Source organism: Ranitomeya variabilis, chromosome 6, assembly GCF_051348905.1.
Source record: "Ranitomeya variabilis isolate aRanVar5 chromosome 6, aRanVar5.hap1, whole genome shotgun sequence".
Classification (NCBI taxonomy): Eukaryota; Metazoa; Chordata; class Amphibia; order Anura; family Dendrobatidae; genus Ranitomeya; species Ranitomeya variabilis.
In genome coordinates this window covers 305747521-305762894 of record NC_135237.1, presented here as the reverse complement: position 1 = coordinate 305762894, position 15374 = coordinate 305747521, and positions in this window count along the sequence as shown.

Genomic DNA, 15374 nt, shown 5'->3' with positions numbered 1-15374 from the left:
GTTTTGTCCAGCTTGCTAATATGTGATTTCTCTGCTTGCTGGTAGCTCTGGGGTGCTGAGTTGCTCCCCCCACATCGTTAGTTGGTGTGGGGGTTCTCGCATTCTCTGCGTGGATATTTTTTTATAGGGTTTTTTACTGACTGCACAGATCCCTTGCTATTTTCTGCTATCTAGTGTTAGCGGGCCTCATTTGCTTAACCTGTTTCATCTCTGCGTTTGTCTTTTCCTCTTATCTCACCGTTATTATTTGTGGGGGGCTGTTCTATTTCTTTGGGGTTATTTCTCTGAGGCAAGTGAGGTCTTACTTTATCTCTAGGGGTAGTCAGTTTCTCAGGCCGTGAAGAGACGTCTAGGATTTCAGGAAACGTTCCATGGCTACCTTTAGTGTGTTTGGTTAGGATCAGCTTTGCGGTCAGTCCAGTTACCACATCCCCAGAGCTCGTCATATTGTCTCTGACTTAGCTGGTTAGATTTGTGATCCTCAGCCACTGGGATCATAACAGGCCTCCATAGAAGAGGGGATACGGTCAGGGTTCCACCCCTAAGTGTGTCTGGGATGCAGTTACTGACAGGTCAGCTGCCAGGTTCCACTCCAGGGCGGTTTCTGTCTGTAGCAGCTGATCCCAATGGGGAAAAGAAGACTATTGACAGGTGTGGTCATGTACAGACAGGCACAACTGTTACTCTGGTGGACACAGCTGGCACTCTGGCAGGCAGGTGGGCATGGCACAGATGGGTGGAATCAAGACACACATGCAGGTACGAGAAGGGACCAGTTCAGACTGGAGGGACAGCAACTGTTTGGATCCAGTTCAGACTGGAGGGTCAGGTACTGCTTCAGGAGACATGGGAACACAGACAGCTACAAATGCGATATGAATGAGTAGTAAGCAGTATAAACTGGAGTGACAAAGCCATGGGGTGCGGAGTAGTACTTGGAGAGGAGAGCAGAACCGCAGGACGTGGAGAGCAGAGCAGAAACACAGGATGCAAAGAGCAGAGCAGAACCGCAGGACGCAGAGAGCAGAGCAGAACCAAACGACACAGAGGGTGGAGCAGAGCAGAGCAGAACCGCAGGATGCGAAGAGCAGAGCAGACCTGCTGGATGCAGAGAGCAGAGCAGAGCCACTGGATGCGGAGAGCAGAGCAGAGCTGCAGGATGCAGGAAACAGCAGAGCAGCAGGTTGTGCAGAGGCAGAACAGAGCTGCAAAATCTGGAGAGAAGAGCAGAGCTGCAGGTTGCACAAAGCAGAATGCAGCCACAGCATGCGGAGAGCAGAGCAGAGCTGCAGGTTGTGCAGATCAGAGCCAGAGGATGCACAGAGCTGAGCAGAGGGAATAGACACCAAGATACACACAGCTGAAAAGGGAAGGCAACAAACAAGGATTCAAACAGGTATAGGAATAGGCCAGAGTTTAGACAGGGACAGACACAGGAACAATTGCAGGACAAGGATGCATGTCTGGGTATACAGCCTCCAGGGTAAAAGAAACAAGACACAAAAACAACAGATACAGGTCTGGGTATGCAACCCCCAGGGTAGTGGAAAACAAGACACACAGAATCGGGCCTTAGTATGTAGCCCCCAGAGAGGTGGAAAACAGGACAGGACCTGGCAACTCAGAAGCAAGACACCAACTGAGAGATTTTGTTGTTCAGGCATCTCCCAGGGGATGGAGATGCCTTAAGTACCTGAAACATCTTGTTAATTTTCTGGGGACATCTTAGGAAGGTGCACACTGTCTCTATAAGAAACAGGGAGTGCCGGCGCCGCCCCCTAGGCACATAGCTAAGAAGTATGCAAACAGCAGGCAGAAGACATGAGGTTCACAGCATGGAGCAATTCTAGAGAAATGGCATGCACTCTGCTAGATATAGAGTAGGTGCAGGATGAACCTGGAGCCAGTCCAGTCAAAATCATAAAATTAGAAAAAGCAGACACACTCAGGATATGAATTTTCAAATGCGTAACATAAATCAGGTTTTATTGGAGTCACCACAGTAGTAAAATGTGTCAAGGTAACGTTTCGACCACGTAATGGATCTTTGTCAAACCTCACTTTTAATGAAGAAAGGAGTAGGGAAAAGGAGCTACAGCAGAGTATAGGGACTCACAGGTAAAGCTTGATGACAGTATTTGAGTGGAACTGGAAAGGCACTTAAAGGGACGATAGTGCTGGTGGGAGCTGCGGGTCTTGTGTGGCGAGTGTCTGTGGTGATGTGCCGGGGTCGAAACGTTACCCTGACACTTTTTTACTACTGTGGTGAATCCAGTAACACCTGATTTATGTTACGCATTTGAAAATTCATATCCTGAGTGCAGCTGTTTTTTCAAATTTTTTCACAGCATGGAGCAGGCAGAGGACAGAACTCACAGCATGGCCTGGAAGGGTAAGTAAGATGGCGTATCTGCCTAATGAGAGATGGAAACCAATGCAGTGATGCTGGCAGGAAGGTTACATGTAGCTTCTTTCCATGCATTCATTAACATATTCAGACTATTTATGGTCATCTGAAGACAGAAATTCAAGAAGAATGCAAAATTAACTGATTTAATGACCATTCGCAGTTTTACTGTACCTCTGTGAGTACACGATAATCGTGGGAGACCACTTCATCTTATCCACTTCACATTCTTTTTGATATCTTCTCAAAAAAATTTTCAGAGGCCATGTCAAGTTCTTGCCCTTATGCCATCTTGTTCTGTTTCTTGTCTCATATGACTATCATATGCTTGAAATGAGTGTTCCTTTTGGTCACATATATCTCTTTCACAGTGCACAACACAATAGCTTTATTCGATGCATTCATTGACAGATTCAGACTGATTATGGTCATCTGTAGACAGAAATTCCCAAAAGAAGTTAAAATTAACTGATTTAACAGTTTCAATGTATTATCCGTGTGTACATGTTAGACTTCGGAGAGGAGCTCACCTCCCAAGCTTTTTAAAATCTAGTCCACTTCACAATCTTTTTAAAACATTGCAAACTTGTTTCAGTGGCAAAGTCAAGTTCTTGCTTTTTGACGTTTTGCTCTGTTTTATGTTGTCTTATATGACTATCATCTGCTGGAAATTAATATTCCTTCTGATCAGATACAGTGGCATGCAACAGTTTAAGCACACATGGTCAAATTTATTGTTATTGTTATCACTTAAGCAAGTTGAAGATTAAATGATCTCTAAAAGATCTAAATTTCCTTTGTATTTTAATAAAGAAAATTACTGTATTTTACGAACTATAAGGTGCACCGGACCAGAAGACACACTTAGGTTTTAGAGGAGGAAAATAGAAAAAAATGAAGGAAAAAATGTGGTAAATTCAGTACTAATATCCCCCATCCTGGTATATATACATCCCCAATCCAGGTATGCATGGCCCTCTAATCACCATCCTGGTATATATGGTCCCCTCATCCCAATGCTGGTATACATGGTCCCCTCAACCTCATTCTGGTATACATGGTCCCCATTCTGGTATACATGGTCCCCTCATCCCTATCCTGGTATGCATGGCCCCCATCCCCATCCTAGTGTGCATAACCCCCTCAACACTTCCTGGTTTGCATGGCCCCCTAATCCCTATCCCGGTATGCATGGCCCCCTCATCACCATCTTGGTATGCATTATCCCCTCATCATCATCTTTGTATGCATGGCCCCTCCTTGTATACATGGTCATATCATCCCCATCCTGGTGTGCATGGCCTCATCATCCCTTTCCTAGTGTGCATGGCCCACTCATCCCTAGCCTGGTATGCATGGCGGCCTGAAACCCTCTCTGGTATACATGGTCTCCTCATCTCCATCCTGGTATGCATGGCCTCATCATCCCTATCCTGGTATACATGGCCCCATATTCTCTATCTTGGAATGCATGGCCTCCTCATCAATATCCTGGTATGAATGGCCCTCTCATCCCTACCCTGATATGGATGGCCCACATCAGAAAAACATTAAAAAACCCTTCTACTTACCTTCCCTGTGCTCCCTCACATGGGAAGTGGAAAGCAGTGAACATTCATTCCCTTAAGTAGGGGGCACTCACGATTGCCTAGCCACTGCAGGAAGCAGAGTCTGTGGCTACTGTGTCCACTATTAAAAATAAATTTATATTCACTGCTCCCCACACCAGTAGGAATGGAGAGCAGTGATTATTCATTCTCTTTAGTAGCGGGCACACTTGATAGCCCATCTACTGCAGGTAGCTGGCAGCTGCAGCTACCTGTATGCCTACTATTATACATAAATGAATATTTAAGGATTCTCATGCCCATAGTCCCTCCCACCTCTCAGCGCTGAATTCAGTGCAAAGAGGTGAGAGATACTATGGGTGTGGGGAGCAGTGAATATTCATTCACCGCCTGACCGCCTGCCTGCTGTTATCACCTCCCCATCCACAGCCACAGCAAGTACATCTGGACTATAAGACGCACCATTCATTTTCCTACAAGTTTTTGGAGGGAAAAAGTGCATCTTATAGTCCAAAAAATATGGTACATGTTTTCATCTTTTACATTTTAAAAATTACAAAAATGAAAGCTGATGCAAAAGTTTAGTCACCCTACATGGTCAGCACCCAGTAGCACCACCTTTTGCAAGTATCACAGCTTGCAAGTGCATTTTGTAGCCAGCCAAGACTTTTGAGTCTTTCATGAAGGCCACATTTGTGCAGGTGCCTCTGAACAGTAGAACAATGTACCACAACTCCAGAGTTTGCTAAGTCTTTCTGAAGATCTTTTGCAGTCAAGTAGGGGTTCTGATTTGCAGCTCTAGCAATTCCTAAAATTTTGCTTGATCTTCCAGACCTTATTTTGACGTCCACTGTTCCTGTTAACTGCTATTTCTGAATTACAATTCAAAAAGAGGAAAAGGCAACTTGAAAACACTTTGAAATCTTCTTATAGCCTTTTCCTGCTTTGTTGGCCTCCATCATTTTCATTTTCAGAGTGCTGGACAGCTGCTTAGAACAACGCATGGCTGCTGTTTTTAAACAAGTTTAGAGAAAGCAGGGTTTTTATTAAGCTGGGAAATATTCATCACCTGACCTTTCCTAATGACGTAAATGAACAAGCCATAACCTTTATAGGTTTATTAATGTCTGAAATCAAAGTTATCTGAACACAAATCTTCAAGGGTGCCCAAAGTTTTGCATGGCCCATTTTCCATTTTTGTAATTTTTAAAAGGTAAAAAATGACAGTATAATTTTTGTTTTGTCTAAAATTCAAAGGAAATGTGTAATTTTAGAGATGATTTCATCTTCAACTTGCTTAATTGTTTTCAATAACAATAATTTTGACCAGGGGTGCCCAAAATGCCACTTTACATCTTTTCCACAGTCCAGTTGAGCTCTTGCTTTGTACCATGTTGTTGTATTTCTTGTCAAATGTCTCATCTAATGAAAATGAGTAGAGATTAATGTATAGTTTGGGGTTTGAGCTCCAAAAGACAAACTTTTTTCCCAAGCCGATTAGAGTTCCTTGAAAGCCAATCAACAAGCTTTTAAAAATGGCCACTTTTGAAGCCATCACCGCCATGGGAAAATGGCCACTGGGGGCGGCGCATGCTCAGATTCAGATCTCGTCCCGAGATTTCGGGAGACGAGATCTGAATCTGAGCATGCGCCGTCCCCAGCGGCCATTTTCCCGGAGGCCACCGCATCGCAGCAATGGAGCTGCCGGTGCCTCCGGGCTTTGAGGAAATGCCGGAGGAGCCCCGACTCTGCACTAAGATATGCCGCCACCGCCCCACAGCACAGAGGCCTGACGCTGCACGAAGAGGAGCCGCCCCATAGCACAGAACCCACACGGCACAAAGAGGAGCAGCCGTCGCCGCTCCCCAGCACAGAGACCCCATGCTGCTACAATGAGGTAATAGGGGGATACTCCACTTCCACTTTCCTGTGAGACGCCCCCTTTCTTCGTCATCAGGACCACTCCCCCCACCCACCTTATACACATAGGTCTGCACCCGGCGTACAAGAAGACACCCGGCATATAAGACGACCCCCGACTTTTAAGAAGATTTTCATGGGTTAAAAAGTCTTATACGCCAGAAAATACGGTAATTAAAAAACTAACCACTGTGTGAGTAATAGAACAATACATGTAAACATGGATAGATATATACCATAGTACAGTAAATCATGTATGTCATTAGCCTGAAAGGAGGGAACATACTGTATCCCACAAATCCAGTGTGAGAGACAGAAATGGAATTTAGTCAAGGATAATGTATGATATCTAGCTATGGGATCATAAATCAGAGGAACCAGTTAAGCACATATATATGGGGAGATGAGGGTATTTATGCTCATTGAATAGGGAATAAATACCAAGTGGACACAAACTATCACGTTGCAACTTCTTTCTCCTCTTCTGCTTTGTTGAGCTTCCACTGAGCCACAGACAATCCAAACTTTCTGCAGCAGTTCTAACATCACTCGGTAATTTTTCAGGTAGCGCTACACTATCTAATTCAGCACATGGGCTATGTGTCAAACCGGCAAGGCCCAGAGCTGCTATGAGATTTTGCCTATTATCGCACACCAACAGGTCAGACTTAACCCCTTTCTGCCATTGGACATACTATTCCATCCATGTGGGATGGGCCCTACTTCACAAGGATGGAATAGTATGTCCAGCGCGACCAGCCGCGCTCAAGGGGGGAGCGTGGCCGATTGCGGCCGGGTGTCAGCTGACTATCGCAGCTGACATCCGGCACTATGTGCCAGGAGCGGTTACAGACTGCCCACAGCACATTAACCCCCGGCACACTGCGATCAAACATGATTGCAGTGTTCCGGCGGTATAGGGAAGCATCGCGCAGGGAGGGGGCTCCCTGCGTGCTTCCCTGAGATGATCTGTACAAGGCGATGTGCTCACTTTGTACCGAGCGTCTCCTCTCTGCAAGCTCCACATCCAAAATGGCCGCTGGGTTGCATCCGGGTCCTGCAGGGAGGTGGCTTCACAGCGCCTGCTCAGAGCAGACGCGGGGAAGCCTCCAGCAGTGCATGTCAGATCGCTGATCTGACACAGTGCACAGCAAAGTGTCAGATCAGCGATCTGTCACTTTACTGTGATCCCCCCCCGGGCAAAGTAAAAAGGTAAAAAAAAAAATTTACATGTGTAAAAAAAAAAAAAAAATTCCTAAATAAATAATAATAATAAAAAATATTAATCCAATAAATACATTCCTTTATCTAAATAAAAAAATCAATAAAGGTACACATATTTAGTATCGCCGCATCCGTAACCACCCGACCTATTTAACTGTCCCACTAGTTAACCCCTTCAGTGAACACCATAAAACAAAAAAACGAGGCAATAAACAACGCTTTATTATCATACTGCCGAACAAAAAGTGGAATAGCATGCGATCAAAAAGACGGAAATAAATATCCATGGTACCTCTGAAAATGTCATCTTGTCCCACAAAAAATGAGCCGCCATACAGCATCATCAGCAAAAAAATAAAAAAGTTATAGTCCTCAGAATAAAGCGATGCAAAAATAATTATTTTTTCTATAAAATAGTTTTTATCATATAAAAGCACCAAAACATAAAAAAAAAAAAATGAGGTATCACTGTAATCGTACTGACCCAAAGAATAAAACTGCTTCATCCATTTTACCAAACGCGGAATGGTATAAAAGCCCCCCAAAAGAAATTCATGAATTGCTGTTTTATTGTCATTCTGCCTCACAAAAATCAGAATAAAAAGCTATAAAAAAAGTCACGTGCCCGAAAATGTTACCAATAAAAATGTCAACTCATCCCGCAAAAAAACAAGACCTCACACGACTCTGTGAACCAAAATATGGAAAAATAATAGCTCTCAAAATGTGGTAACGCAAAAAAATTTTTTTGCAATAAAAAGCGTATTTTAGTGTGTGACGGCTGCCAATCAAAAATCCACTAGAAAACCCGCTATAAATAGTAAATCAAACCCCCCTTCATCACCCCGTTAGTTAGGGAAAAATAAAAAAATTAAAAAATATATATTTATTTCCATTTTCCCATTAGGGTTAGGGCTATGGTTAGGGTTAGGGCTAGGGTTAGGGTTAGGGTTGGGGCTAGGGTTAGGGCTACAGTTAGGGTTGGGGCTAAAGGTAGGGTTGGGGCTAAAGTTAGGGTTAGGGTTTGGATTACATTTTCAGTTGGGAATAGGGTTGGGATTAGGGTTAGGGGTGTGTCAGGGTTAGGGGTGAGGTTAGGGTTACCGTTGAGATTAGAGTTAGGGGTGTGTTTGTATTAGGGTTTCAGTTATAATTGGGGGTTTCCACTGTTTAGGCACATCAGGGGCTCTCCAAACGCGACATACCAATTCTGCGTTGAAAAAGTAAAACAGTGCTCCTACCCTTCTGAGCTCTCCCGTGAGCCCAAACAGGGGTTTACCCCAACATATGGGGTACCAGCGTACTCAGGACACAATGGACAACAACCGTTGTGGTCCAATTTCTCCTGTTACCCTTGGGAAAATACAAAACTGGGGGATAAAAAATAATTTTTGTGGAAAAAAAAGATTTTTAAATTTCACGGCTCTGCATTATAAACTGTAGTGAAACACTTGGGGTTCAAAGTTCTCACAACACATCTAGATAAGTTCCTTGGGGGTCTAGTTTCCAATATGGGGTCACTTATTGGGGGGTTTCTATTATTTAGTTACATCAGTGGCTCTGCAAATGCAACGTGATGCCTGCAGACCAATCCATCTAAGTCTGCATTCCAAATGGCGCTCCTTCCCTTCTGAGCTCTGCCATGCGCCCAAACGGTGGTTCTTCCCCACATATTGGGTATCAGCGTACTCAGGATAAATATGATTTTTTATTTTTACGGCTCTTCGTTATAAACTTCTGTGAAGCACTTGGTGGGTCAAAGTGCTCACCACACATCTAGATAAGTTCCTTAGGGGGTCTACTTTCCAAAATGGTGTCACTTGTGGGGGTTTCAATGTTTAGGTACATCAGTGGCTCTCCAAATGCAACATGGCGTCCCATCAAAATTCCAGTCAATTTTGCATTGAAAAGTCAAATGGTGCTCCTTCCCTACCGTGTTATCCCTTGCACCCAAACAGTGGTTTACCCCCAAATATGGGGTATCGGCGTACTCAGGACAAATTGTACAACAATTTTTGGGGTCCATTTTCTCCTATTACCCTTGGAAAAATAAAACAAATTGGAGCTGAATTAAATTTTTTGTGTAAAAAAAATAAATGTTTATTTTTATTTAAACATTCCAAAAATTCCTGTGAAACACCTGAAGGGTTAATAAACTTCTTGAATGTGGTTTTGTGCACCTTGAAGGGTGCAGGTTTTAGAATGGTGTCACACTTGGGTATTTTCTATCATATAGACCCCTCAAAATGACTTCAAATGAGATGTGGTCCCTAAAAAAAATGTTGTTAAAATGAGAAATTGCTGGTCAACTTTTAACCCTTTTAACCCTTGGTTCCAAAATTGTGCTAATGTAAAGTAGACATGTGGGAAATGTTACTTATTAAAATTTCCATTTTTTTCACAAATAAACGCAGGTAATATCAAGTAAATGTTACCACTATCATGAAGTACAATATGTCATGAGAAAACATTGTCAGAATCACCGGGATCCATTGAAGCATTCCTGAGTTATAACCTCATAAAGGGACAGTGGTCAGAATTGTAAAAATTGGCCTGGTCATTAACGTGCAAACCACTCTTGGGGGTAAAGGGGTTAAGGCTCAGAGGCATAAACCACTGATTGGTCTGTTTTTTTTAATCTCCGTCCTCATCTCCTGCTTGGTGTGTGATTTTTCTCATAAACAGATGAGTTGCAGAATAGCATGCTGTTGTTTCCCCTGGTGGTGTTAAACTTGGTAGTGCAGGTGTTACACTGATTGGATTAGGAGGTGGTGGAAGAAGTGGAGAATTAGGAGGAGGAAACATGGACAATGAAACATTCAAGAAACATACATCAATCTTCAGTGGTGGGAGGACATGCACCAAAACGACTCTGGCATAGCCACCATTTACCCACTGTGCAGTTAAGGAAATATAATGTTCCTGCCCATGCTTACTGGTCCACATATCGGTGGTCATATGGACCTTGACAAGGATAGCGTTGCGCAGTGCACACATAATTTTCTCTGCAACATGTTCATGCAGGGCAAGGATGGTTCACCTAGAAAACTAGTGGTGGCTGGGAACCATGTACTTTGGTTTCCTTCATCTCAACAAATTGTTTTCCCTTTATATATTATATGTGAATCTGTGGATGAGACCAAGGCCGCAGCAGAAGAGGGATCTTTTCTGCTTTTTCAGGTGTGTATTCCATTGCAGCCCATGCTTTGCCTTTAGATGCATCGTCATGCAGGTGGTTCTTAGGTTAAGAACATTTATACCTTGCTTCAATCTCTAATGGCACAGCATGCATACCATCCATGTCTTGTCAGGGAGTTCCTTTGTGGTGGGCAGTAGCATCAGACATACTGGCTAAGGGCTGGCCACTGTTCTCTAGCACTTTGCCTCTTCTTTTGCTGTGCTACTGGAGCAGCATTAACATCCTCTCTTCCTCCAAAATGCCCAAGTCACTTGGATGGTCTTGACTCCATGTAGGGTCTAGGACCTAATCATCTGCCTTCACACTGTTTCATTATCACACCTCTCCAGTCAGTCCTTATCACTGCTGCCTGACTAATCCACCTCTCTCATTGATACTCCTCCACTTCTCTCCTCTGCAAATCCATTCATTTTACTCACAATTCCCCAATGTATCCACTTCAAGCTGCTAACACTGACCGTCAAAGCCATCCATAAGTTTTCTTCCACATATCTCTGAACTAATCTCCTGATATCTCCCACCACGTAATCTCTAATTCTCTCCTCCACAATCGTACATTCCTCATCCTAATGCCTGTAAGACTTCCCCGAGTATCCCCCATCCTTTGGAATTCTGTGCCCTAACACATATGATTATCCTTTAGATTTAGATTTTTTAAGTGGAACTTGAAAACCCATCTGTTCAGAACAGCTTACAGCATGCAATGATGCCAATGCTACTTCACCACTAACAGAACTACTGTCTCACAAACACTTGAGCTGACTCAACTTCCAAACCTTCTTTCTCCTCCATTATCCTGTAGATTGCAAGTCTGCATGGGTAGGGTCCTCTCCCCTTGGTTCCAGTCTGTCACTACACCATGTTCCAAATTATTATGCAAATTATATTTTTCTCAGATTTTCCTAAATGGTCAGTGCAAATGACAGTCAGTCTAATAAAAGTCATCACCCATTAGAGTATACATCAAATTTTATTGAAGAAACTTCCCAATGATAACAGTAAAATGAATAAAAACTCAAAATGCACTGTTCCAAATTATTAGGCACAGTAGAATTTCTAAACATTTGATATGTTTTAAAGAACTGGAACCCATCTTTGATATCACCTTCACAATTCTTGCATCCATTGAACTTGTGAGTTTTTGGAGAGTTTCTGCTTGTATTTCTTTGCATGAAGTCAGAATAGTCTCCCAGAGCTGCTGTTTTGATGTGAACTACACCCATCATAGATCTTTTGCTTGATGATACTCCAAAGGTTCTCTATATGGTTGAGGTAAGGAGAAGATGGTGGCCACTCCATGAGTTTATCTCCTTTTATGCCCATAGCAGCCAATGACTCAGAGGTATTCTTTGTATCATGAGATGCTGCATTGTCATGCATAAAGATGATTTTGCTCCTGAAGGCACATTTCTGCTTTTTATACCATGGAAGAAAGTTGTCAGTCAGAAACTCTATATACTTTGCAGAGGTCATTTTCACACCTTCAGGAACCTTAAAGGGCCCTACCAGCTGTTTCCCCATGATTCCGGCCCAAGGCATGACTCCTCCACCTCCTTTCTAACGTCGCAGCCTTGTTGGGACATGGTGGCAATCCACCAACCATCCACTACTCCATCCATCTGGACCATCCAGGGTTGCTCGACACTCTTCAGTAAACAAGACTGTTTTGAAAATTGGTATTCATGTTTGTCTGGGCCCACTGCAACCGTTTCTACTTGTGAACACTGTTTAGGGGTGGCCAAAAAGCAGGTTTATGCACCACAACAAGCATTTGAAGGATCCTACACATTGAGGTTCGAGGGACTCCAGAGGCACCAGCAGCTTCAAATATCTGCTTGCTCATTTATAATGGCTTTTTAGCAGCTTCTCTCTTAATCCTATAAACTTGCCTGGCAGAAAACTTCCTCATTCTGCCTTTATCAGCATGAACACATCTGTGCTCAGAATCAGCCACAAATCTCTTAAGAGTACGATAATCACGCTTAAGTTTTCGGGAAATATCTAATGTTTTCATCCCTTGACCAAGGCATTGCACTATTTGATGCTTTCGGCACTAGAGAGATCATTTTTCTTTCCCATGTTACTTGAAAACTGTGGCCTAGTTAATAGTGTGGAACATCATTTTTAAGTAGTTTGTGTTTAAGATTGATTTCAGTGATCCATTGAGCCCTGAGACACTATACCATCCATGAGTTTATTTGAAAAACAAAACAATTAAATCTTTATAACACTTAAATACAATTTGCATAATAATTTGGAACATTTGGTGTATTAGTCTTTTCTTGTAATTTCTATTTGTGCTTTATATGTAACCCCTTCTTGTGTACAGCACCATGGAATCATTGGTGCTATAAAAATAAATAATAATAAATATCCCCCACATGATCTTCCAAACAGTCCTCATCCATGCCCTCCTTGCTTGCCTGCACACAGAAGAAAGCTGCAGCAGTTCGCAACTGTGTTTCGTCATTATCAACATGTGAGATGTTCTGCGATGGTCTGCTGATCATTTGCACTACCCCTACCTTGTACTCATAATCAAACAAAACAAGTGGATGGCCATCAGTGCACTCAATCTCTACCACATGAGGGGCAGGGCCAGGTGGATCCACAGCCAGCGGAGTCAGAAAAAAGCATAAGTGACTGCTGCATGACTTGGAGATCAGACTGGTTGCCTGCTTTGAAAGGGGGTGAGGTGGAAGACACATGCCAATGGGCCGCAAGTGCAAACTCTGAGATTTCAGCAGGAGACCAGGTGGAAGACAAAGTGATGGAACTGGAGGCACTCTCAGACATCCAACTTAAAACTGTCTCCACCTTTTATGAACTCACCATTCATCCAGCGGAACTCGGGTCTTTGGAATTATGCTGAATGTTTTTTCACCTGCTTGCACCAGTGGAAGGTGTTTCATTTGGGAATGTAGCAGGGACAAATCAACAACATCCTCTCTCTCCCTGAAGCAGATACTCCATGACCAGCAACAACACAGCCACGTCCTTTATTTGATGCTCTTCTCATTCTTTGCACTCCAAAAAAAGTGCAGAATATTACATAGCATGTATACAGAGAGAGAATGACTAGTGCATGTATGCAGAGTGCACATACAGAGCCTATTTTCCGACTATCCCCCTAAAAATAAATAAAAAACTAAACACAAAAATAGTGTTGGCTTCCTCCTCCTTCGCCTCTTCTATCTGCACTGCAATGTCCACCTCCACCTCATACTCCACTTGGACCTTCATGTCCTGGTTCAAAATTATTATTTTTAGGTTTTTTGTGTGTGTATTTTAAGTTTATCCCCAATCTTTTCTCATTGTACTCAGTTTGAATAGACATTTGTTTAGTCCATCCTATATCTGACCACAAAGATCAAATGGTTGTCCTCATCAGAAAATTAAGCTTTGAGATGAGTGGGCTACCTGGCAGTACTCCAGATGAACAGTGAGAAATAAGAGGTTGAGTATATATTTGTTTTTATTTTTACATCATTCAGGTTGAGTTTTAAGAAAATAAAGGAGTAGACAACTCTACAATTATTTTTGGTGGGAGTAAGGGCATTTTCTTATGGCTGCCTAGTTACTTGATATTCCATGATCTTTTCATAAGTAGACACAAATTATTAAAATTTTGTATAAGGTTTATTCTGCAACATGCTGTGTTTTAACTGATTTATGTGCCTAAGGTCTTTCAAGCGCTTGAAAGACCTTAGATGACGTCGCGACTTGTGATTGGTCGCGTGGCGGTCACGTGACCGCTCACGCGACCAATCACAGGCCGCGACGTCATCTAAGGTCTTTCAAGCGCTCATTCTTAGGAACGGAAGCTGCCGGTTACATCGGTAAGGTCCAGGCTGCGTCGGAGAGGTGAGTATATCAATATTTTTTATTTTTATTCTTTATTTTACACATTAATATGGATCCCAGGGCCTGAAGGAGAGTTTCCTCTCATTCAGACCCTGGGAACCATACAGGATACCTTCCGATACTTGGTGTCCCATTGACTTGTATTGGTATCGGGTATCGGTATCGGCGATATCCGATACTTTTCGGGTATCGGCCGATACTATCCGATACCGATACTTTCAAGTATCGGATGGTATCGCTCAACACTACTCCAGGCATGTTTTCCTGAAACAAGCAGCAGTGTATGTTGCTGAGTGGAAATTGCAAACTGCCATTGTAGTGACCAGTACATTATGGGAACATTTTAAATAACATTTATGATCACATTTATCTGGCGCTCTATGCTGAGCACTTACATCTAAATCTCCGAGTTATGTGACAGATGAAACCTCCAATGGATCCATGCACTATAATAAGGCAGCAGAGTTACTCTGGATTCCATCTCGCCTCTGTTCAGCGGTGTCCTTCTTTTCAGAAGTGCACAAAACTGTGGCCGACGGGACTTTTATTCAATCCTAAAAAGATGGACACCGCTGGATCACAGGTCCTTTGGAGTCCACAGTGCATCCATTTGCCTCATTATAGGGAATCTTCCACAAGAGAGTCTGTCTGAATTACATATTTTAGAGCTTTACACGGAAACCCCTGTGTAAGCACTCAGCGCAGAGCACAGGATAAATGTGCGCCAGGCCTTACTATGATCTTTGGGAGGCAGAATGAAAAAAATCAACAGCATGTGAAGAATTGGTTTTATTTATTTTTTACTCTGTTCCTTGTGCGGTATAAGTGACTTTATTCTTCGGGTGATTCGATTACAGCGATACCAGATTTATATCGGGTTTTTATGTTTGGATGCGCACACTAAAAGACGCTTCTTATTGCAAAAACTAGTTTTTACATCACCACATTTTGAGAGCTACAAATTTTCCACATTTCGGCCGACAGAGTCATGTCATGGCTTGTTTTTTGCATGATGAGCTGATGTTTTTATTGGTACCAATGTCGGTCACATGACATTTTTTGATCACTTTCTATTACATCTTTTGGGAGACAGAATGAACAATATCCAGCAATTCAGGAATTGCTTTTTGTTTTTTCTTTTTTTATATCGTTCCGTGTGTGGTAAAATTGTTAAAGCAGCTTTATTCTTTGG